The sequence below is a fragment of the Dioscorea cayenensis genome, chromosome 14 (genome assembly GCF_009730915.1).
Source record: "Dioscorea cayenensis subsp. rotundata cultivar TDr96_F1 chromosome 14, TDr96_F1_v2_PseudoChromosome.rev07_lg8_w22 25.fasta, whole genome shotgun sequence".
NCBI classification, from domain to species: Eukaryota; Viridiplantae; Streptophyta; class Magnoliopsida; order Dioscoreales; family Dioscoreaceae; genus Dioscorea; species Dioscorea cayenensis.
In genome coordinates, this window is record NC_052484.1 from 6,350,157 (window position 1) to 6,357,598 (window position 7,442).

A 7,442-nucleotide genomic window follows, 5' to 3' on the forward strand; every position below is an offset into this window, starting at 1 on the left:
TTTAATTAAAGTACGGTGTTCATTAAAACAATTAGAACATATCACAAATTTAAAATTACTTCCACATGCCTTTGATGATGTTATTTGATTTTTGCGATATTACCTAGCATGAAGATTAAATTTTAAGCATTGATGAAGCTATCTTTAGAACATGATGAAGATTTAGTGAAGGTGTTTGAAGCCAATTATTGTACAATTGAAGAGTAACATATTTGGTGTGTAGTGAAGACCAAGTTTAGGCATGTATGAAGATCTTGGTGGGGTTCCTACTGACTAGTTCTATTGTTCATCAAGATTAGGAGGATTAAGCCGCCTATAACTCGACTAAACTAGGAAAGTCGGAGGTGTCCTATAACTGAATGTTGTAATTAATCAGTGTAAGTATAAGTATGTGAGCCAAGTTGCAACTTAATTGCGATAAAGTTGCAGCACTAGAATATAAGTCTTTACTTATAGGGGTTTAGAATGTAGGTAAAAGAGGCCTAAGAACTAAGTATAGAAGCATTGGGTTGATGGGAGGTTGGTCAACATGGTCTTCAAGGATAAGATCTTTGACCACTATCTACCCTTGGTGAGGGTGTATTTATAAAGAACATTTTGTGGGCCCCAGCCGACTCTTAAAACCTGGATTAGTATGCTAAGCTAGTGGTTCCATTTAAACACCATCTCTTTGTCTCCTTGTTGTGGATGTTAGCTAGGATGATGGATTCCCGGAGGAAATTCCAGGTCCATCCCATCCTTGCCTCCCATTTGGCCGAACCTTTACCCCTCCCATGACCATCATCCTCACTACAAGAAATTATACTTTTTGTGATAACCAAAGTCGCTACTAAAAGAAGTAATTTTGGTCACTAATATTAATAGTAGCCATTTTTTTAGTTCGTCACCTCTTGTCACAAGTACCTCCGGAGCAAATACAATAGTGACCACTTTAGAAATTTGGCCACAATTACAAAAAAAAATTGTGACCAAATTATTGTCACTAAAAACTTCAATATCCGTGATCAAACAAAGTGGCCACAAATACTAAAAATTTTGTGGCTAAATTGTTGTCACTAAAACCTTTAATATTTGTGATAAAACTATATTGTCACAAAAACCTTACTATTTGTGATAATTTTGTTGACACAAAAAATAAGAAATAGTGACAAGTAAAATAGTCACAATAGTTCATTTTATTGTGACACCATTGTTGACACTAAATAATTGTAAATAGTGACAAAATTTTTTGTGACTGATGTTATTTTCATTAGTGACTATTACTTTGTTGTTAATGTTTTTTTAAATAGTGGATTTATAAAAATTATCTATTACGATAGTATTGTTACACTAATTTTGCACTAATGTAATAAATACGTTACAAATAATATTATTTTATACAAATTAAAACAATCACATCGTAACAAAATAAAGAAAATTATTAATATTATATAAAAATATTCAAAATGTACAAAATTTAAATTTCAAATATATAGATTGGAAAATAAAAACAAAACAAAATTATAAAATAAATAATTATTCTAAACTACTCTCCAAGATGAGGCACTCCCCTATGCATTTGATTCCTACAAAACAAACCAAAAAAAATAATCAAATAATTAGTTTATATGAAATTGAGATTTTAATTTATAATAGTATAATAAAAATGATAAGAAATTATACTAACTATTTAACATTTTATAAAATTTTATACTCACATGACTAGTTTGGGCACTTGATGTTGGGCTAGTTGATGGAAGTCCAATTGGGGTACATGGATTGAGTAAGATACTAGGAATTAATCCATTATCTCTCAAATGCGCAAAAACAGTTGAAATTTGTTTCATTTCCATGGCTTGCTTCTCAATAGCTACGCGTTGAGCTTGAATCTTCTCATCTTGGTTTTTTGTGGTTTCATTTAGTCTAGCAACCTCATCATCTAAATCACTTGCACGCTTTTCTGCAGCCTCAGCTTCTACTAAAATTTGACTCTTTTGTTGAAATGTAGATGTTATCCCTTTAAGACCTAAACCACGTGAGTAACTTGACTTTCTTTCTAAAACAAGACCAAAATGATCAACGAGTGGTAAATGTGCAGATGAAATCTTTTCTCTATTCTTTTCATCCTCTTTTTGAAGTTTGTCCTATATATTAATATAAAAATTAAGAATTCAGTAAGGTAATTATAAAAATTTCTTATAAGAAATTTTAGTTTGACTATGACTCCATACCATTATTTCTTCTCCATTTGGAACAACCCAAGTTCCATTTGGTCTTTGTCGTGATAACTTCCAAACTTTAACAGCATCTGGCCATTCATCAGAATCTTTATCTTTCTAAAATAACATAAAAAAACAATAATTAATTGAAACATTTGTTTAAAGTACAAATTTAAATTTAAAAAAATGAATTAAAATTTTTCTTTACCATCTCATATGCTATCTATATAATTGACTTTGTGCCACTAACTGCTTTCAACACTTGATTTTTGCTATTATTTGTGTTTCTTTCATTTTTCTCCTGCATATGAATAAACAATCTATTTCTAATAAAGAAATCAACTAGAAAGATAGTTAAAGTAGTTATCTTAAATTTACCTTAAAGTTTTGAGTCTTCCATTTATTGTCAATCAACCATTGCCAATCATCTTTATCCACATCCTCTGGACAATCTTTGCCCTTAAGATACTTTTGGTGCAAATGATAATGCCTATTTCTATATTGTGATTGTATTTTTTTCATCACAAAGGGTTGCACCTCATTTGAAAAATTAAATTTGTCCTGAAATTTGTATAAAAGAATATACCTTAAATAATTTCAATAATCAATTTTTGAAGAAAAGAATTTAGAATGTACATCACAAGTTGATTATGATTCTCTTCCAAACATATAGCTTAAACTAACATGGATGAATTTTGTAATAAATAACTAAATGTGACATGTTAAAATAGCTAGATATGCGCCTAAAATATTAAATTTGTTCTAACTTCTAACTTTAAGCCTTATATATTAAGAATTTGTAAATAATTATTCGTACCTTTAAAAATATCCATATTATCTTGATATCTTCATTAGGAATCTTTGTCCAACTAGCAACCTGAAGTGGTGCAAGTTGCCGAATGGCCAATGTGACTTCTGATTTGAAAAGATTGGCATGCTTACCACATACTTTATAGTATGGTGGAGGAAATTGAATATCGATTTGTTTTCCTTCGGCCTTCTTCTTGGCAAGCTTTATATTGATAGTTGGCCCTCGTCCACGTTTTCTAGAACTACTATTCCTATTTAGAAAAGTAACAATTAATAAACATATAATATTACATATAAAAATTTAATAATACACCCATATAATTTTAAAGATCATATCACCTGTGGCAACAACAACAACTTGTCTTTCAGACCTAGATGCTTTATATGAAGTTCCAATTATATTATTGGAATGTTGAGTATGAACATCTCTATCTTGAGACTCATCTACCATCCGAGGAACACTTTCTTCATCATCTGAACTTTCCATATTTTCATATCTTTCAATGGCAGCCATCTTAAACTTACAAAGATAAATACTTATTAGGAAAGAAAGCAAAATAAACATTGATTAAGAAGTGTATTAACAATTAAGTGTTCCATTATTAAAATTAAACTATATAATACCTGGAATGGCATCTTTGTCAAAGGATCAATATCACCTTTAGCTATACCTTGAACCAACTTTTGTGGTAGCCATGTAAGATTAGTTAAGATCTCATATATATTTTAACACAAAAAGAAAACATCTATAATGAAATATAATGAATCTACTAAGTAAAGGATATGGGCCTAAAAACTACAATTCAAAAGCACAATCATGAGGAATGTCTGACAAATGCACGATATCCTCCTTTGTAGTATCATAAACTCTTTGGTGTTGAAATGCCCAAATGGCTTTTTTAAAAGTTTCCTCATAGAGTGGTGGAATAGTAATAGAACTGCTTCTCAATTGTTTGATAACCTAAAAAAAGAACTATCAACTATATTATTCATTAACCAAGACATCGGCATTCAAGATGGCGAGATAAACATATAGATTATTGTCACTTAGTTCTTATCATATCATTGGAACATTTGCTTAAAATAGAAAGTATTCAATGGATGAAGAAAATTTCTTTACCTTCTTATAACTTTTGAACTTTTGGACAAGTGCATGTGCTCGTTTCAAGCCAATGCCAGGCAATGATTGTAGGTAGTCACATCCACTAAAAATGCACATCTCGAGTAACATATTTTTAGTAAATCCACTAAAATCAAGATCTTTATTTTTTCCTAACATTGAACACCTAAATTCAACACCATCCCCAAATTTGTCCATTTTGAAAATAATCTGAAAAAATATTCCAAAATTATAATTTTTTAAAATACATATAAAGGATGAAAAACATCATGAGTAAAAGACTAGCTATTGAATAACTAGTGGAAGGTGCATTGCATATAAATTAGAAAAGTTGAGTTTAATGTCTGAATTTAAATTTGCATATAATTTATTCTATCACACCCAAATGGTATTAAGTCTGAGTCCTCAGTAATGACTGCATCAACAAGCTTATTAATGGATATAAACGACATCTGGGCATCAGCCTCATAGGGTGCCATAAGATAATCAACTTTTTCCTTCTTCAAAACCTGAAGTGGTTTAAGCTTTGCAAGAGCACTTTCAAAATACACTATGAATAAAAACATGAATGATGGTAGAAACTAGAAGATAACTTTTTTTACCGAAATTAAATTTTTATTATTACCTGGATTAACTCCCAGGCAATTGATGGTGAGATATCAATAGCTTTTTGGAAGCATTCATAAGCAGACGAGGAATTTCCATTAGCCTCATGTTCAAGTGCTCGTTCAAGGTTTTCTTTCCTCACCCTGCATTGTTAAAGTGACTAAGATAATTATCACAATGGTTACTATTAAAACAACTATTATTTTAAAATAAAATTGCTTACTTCAGGAACAAAACCTAAGAATAAAATTGAAAATTTCTATTGCATATGAAAATTGAATAATGACCTATCAGTGCATGTTAAGATTAAGAGAACCCATTGTCATATACCTGGCACGCTTGGTTTCTACATCAATCTTCATTGGCATGAGGCCGCCATCAAATATAAGAATAGGTTTGACACCATGGCTACGTAATAGATTCACTCTATACATGCAATAATCAATATGCCTAAAAATTTATAAAAGCATATAGATGGATTAAACTATTAATTTATTCAAACAAATAAGAGAGTATCTTTTCAATATTTGTAATATTAGAAAAATTAAGCTCTTAGATCCTTGATTAAATATAACATCATAAGCAAGTATATAGTTTTAGAAATAACATAATATTCATAAAAATGCTTGATTAACTATTCATATGCTTGACAATCTACTGCTAAGATTCGTATTACTACTCATTAATCGTTAATGGCAAAACCAAAAATCACTAGTAGGGGACTGAAAGCACAATGTAAAAAAATAATCATGGAGCAAGGCAATTGTCTCCCATTAAAAAATAGTGCGATTATATAATTTTTTTTATTAAAACAACCATATGTATTTTGTTCAATGAACAAAATTACATTTGCATTCTTGATAACTCTACATGGCACATCACCTAATATCATTTCAATGTCATCGTCATTTATTATATTTACACTGGCCGGTTTTGATATCATATTAAACAATAGATAATAAAAAAAAACAATGAATTGTCTAGCCTGTTGGGCAAAAAAACTAAATAATGTCCTCATCAATGCATGTCGTGGTATCTTTGATGAACGCTACAAAGGAATCATATCTCAAGAATCTAAATCTTTGACACTAATAGCCCATCTAGAGAATAGTTCACATTGGATAATATGAGTTTTTTATTCTTAGATTTTGTTCCTAAAAAGAAAATTGTTGTTTTGAGGTTTTTTTCCTTTTTGAAATGGTCAAGTAATATGAGTTTTGGTAAGTTTTCGTGGCTTATTAGAGTACTGCATGCACCCTCTTTGTGTTTTTCTTAAATGGTCAAGTAATATGAGTTTTGGTAAAGTTTATACCCAAGGAACAATAAATGGTAGATTTTATGGATACCAAATTTCTTGTAATCTTGTATATTTAATCTTGAGTTGTACAATGACATAAACAACAATGAAAAATGATAGAGTCAATATTAAACACATTAGCTTATTTTTAATTATTTTTAATCAAATTTTGCACATAAAGTTATATTTTATTAAATTCCTCCTACTCAATTGTTTTAGAATATTTCGGAAGTTTCATTTTTTGAATTTCTCAATATATACCTTATTTTCAGGTTATGTTATTTTCAATTGATAGAATTAAATAGCAATTATTTTTCTCACTCTCATAGTTAATATATATATATATATATATGGGCATGCTAGACGCCCTCATTATCTAAATTCTAAAGATTTCAAAGTCAACCTTTTGCCTTAGCAAGTGAAACAAATTTCAACTCTTCTATGGCAGAGAGGGCACACCAAACCTTTTAAATTATAAACTTTATGTTAAATAATAGAAATTATAATAACATTTTTTTTTAAATTTTGCATGGTGAGAATTTAGACTTTCATATCCGCCAAAAGTTACTCTAATTAGCACACCCTCAACTATATTTAATTATTATTAATTTATTATAACTCTCATATTTCCTAAATATTATGCTCCACACCTTTTTAATCCGGCTCTAAAAACAAAAACAAAAAACAAAAACAAAAAAAAAACAAGCAAAATACCTAGAGGTGGGAAGGCCCTTGCAAATCTCCATGCTACAAGATAAAGCACCCTTGTGGAGCCACGAGTAGGTGTCAACAGCAACAGTCCGGCCCTGAAACTCCTCAGTAATGATTGGAGCCATGATTGACTTCATTAATGGAAGCAACCCTTGGATTCCCATCTTTCGGAACCTCTATCTATAGACGATTAATTGGGAGGCTGGTTGGGAAGGATGATCATCGGCAAAATGAATTGTTGAGAGAGATCATCAAGATAAGGCTAAGTAGGAGGTTTGGGGTGGGATTAAAATTTTATATATACTATTTGATATATTAAAGGATAATGATAAATTAAAAGATTCAGTATTAAAATTTTATCTATGTGATTCGATATATCAAACGATAAAGACTAATTAAAAGATATAGATTAAAGAAAGTGGATACCTACATATGAACCATCATGATTTCATTAAATTATATTATATAATCTTATCATCTTAATTAATACCAAGGTAGTCAAACCAGGCCAAGTCTAGAGGTCAGGGGTCGATGGGTTCGATCGTGTCGAACAGAGGTCAATAATAAAATAATAAAATAATAAAATATATATTATAATAATCAATAATGATAAAAATAATATACCTTATATTTTAATAATTAAAAACCACAATTAATTAAATATGATATTTAAAATTTTTATTTTATATATTTTTCTTTG

The 7,442-nt window shown here is 29.7% G+C and overlaps 1 pseudogene; it reads right to left on the reverse strand.

Annotated features, from left to right (window-relative positions):
• Nucleotides 1-1,550: 1,550 nt before the first annotated feature.
• LOC120276072 lies at nt 1,551-6,906 on the reverse strand (annotated as a pseudogene).
• Nucleotides 6,907-7,442: the final 536 nt, after the last annotated feature.